Here is a 2,015-nt window from a genome sequence, read left to right on the forward strand (position 1 = left end):
GGGGGGGCCTTTCTCTCTTTTCCCTTTTTTTTCTTTTGTTTGTTTTCTGTTTTCTTTTATTATTTCTTTCTTTCTTTATTTTAGTTGCATTTTAATTTAGTAAAATATACACTTAGTATTTCAACTTAGTCCATAGTCACAAAAATAAATCTAGACCCCAAATAACTTAGTTTGACATTTTATTAATTATAAAAGGTATTTAATTAATCTCTTTGCTACTGTTTTATTTATCTCATAGTATTTAAACATTTTATAAATGTGCGGTTTTCCCATCATAATTATCTATGCAATATTTGGTTCACTCCGAACATTTTAGTTTTAATATTTGAAAAGTTTTATCGTTTGCCTGATTTTGAACTTGAATTTGAATCGATTTCGAACTAACTCGAGATTAGCAACTATAATTGAGATGACGTGGCATCATTAGCAGAGGAGCACTGTAGCTTAATTACCCGGGCGTCACACAATCTATATTAAAAACACAAAGTACTACACATGACTACAATTCATAAATATTAGTACGCATGCATAAAAGGGAAATACGTGCTAACACAAATTATCGAGCCGAAACACTGTACAAGTATTTTTGCAATTTAAACAAGAGTAAACTAAATCTAGTAAATCATAGGACACACAAATTATGAGATAGCTAGTGCACACTCCTACGCGTATCAAGAACACAAGAAAATTACATATTAATAAATAGTCCGATCAACAACCAAAAATCTATAATAAAACTCGATTAACCAAACAAGTAATCTAACTCCACTATGGGATTGCTACAGCCATATAAACGTTTCTTTTACTGGGGTCAAGATCAAACGATGAACAAAAATGATGGAAATATGACCATGACCTACAGTTTATGTGACGGATAGCATCAACGCGCCCAACGATAAAAATAGGAGGAACTATGATGTCTAGGAGATAACTTGAATGATGTTTTGAAGTCGCACAAAAGGAATTGGATAGTTGCTCACCGAGTTTGACAGAACGAGGCGAAGAACTCGACGAACAGTGTTGACGTACATGTGAAATTCTTCGTGTGTGGTCGACCGATCACGTTCTTTCTTCTCTGAATGGATTCATGGTATGCAGAAGAAGAACTGGGCGCAAGGGTTTGGATGGAGATGGGCTGCGTCAACGGGATCGAACATCGCATCTATGGAGCATCATTTCTTTGCAGAGTGTTCTGGAGAGAACGAGGAAGGGAGAGGCAGGAGTTTGTGCGGGAATGGAAGAGGAGGCAGAGGCACACATATATATACTCACGGATTTGAGAATGATGGAGAGTTAAGGGAATTAGAGGAGGGGTGCGTGGTGGGTGTAAGTTTTATGTATGTTTGCTCTTCTCTGCTAATGTTGTGCACCTGTACGTGCGTGAGTGGAGGAGATGAAGCGCCTGGGCTGGCGGTGGGAGATGGGCAAGTGGAGAGAAAGAGAAATAAGGAAGGGAAGAGTCAAGCAGAGGGAATTAAAGGAAGGTGCTGCCGTTTCCTCTCATGATGTCTCCCTTGTAGGTTTCTCTAATGGATGTACATGTACGTGAAGAAGAATGGTTCAGCCACGAGGTATAAATTAAATGGGCTAAGGCCCATGTGGAAAATAAAGGAAGAAAACAAAAGAGAGGAGATGGACTTTGGGCCTTTGGCCCATTCGGTTGAGAAAGAAATGGAGTTAGATAAAAAAAAAAGAGTGACACAGATTGAGTCTAGATAATCCCGCCCATAGTTAGACAGATGGAAAACAATTATCCTAGGAGAAAATTATAGAAGAATCGAATTAGACTTTCTAAAAGAAAAATCTAGAAAATGAATAGAAGATCAAGCAACAATCAAAAGAAGTTCCAAAATACAATGCACATAGTTTAATATGCTGAAGGGAGAAAAACAAAACCCAATTAAAAGAGAAGAACAAATTCAATTTAAATTTTGGTTCGCATTAGATCAAATTAAATCCTCCAAATTATAAAAGTCCAATTTAAGCGTTGTTACCAAATAAAACAAATGAAATTT

This window comes from Triticum dicoccoides, chromosome 4B (genome assembly GCF_002162155.2).
Source record: "Triticum dicoccoides isolate Atlit2015 ecotype Zavitan chromosome 4B, WEW_v2.0, whole genome shotgun sequence".
Taxonomy (NCBI): Eukaryota; Viridiplantae; Streptophyta; class Magnoliopsida; order Poales; family Poaceae; genus Triticum; species Triticum dicoccoides.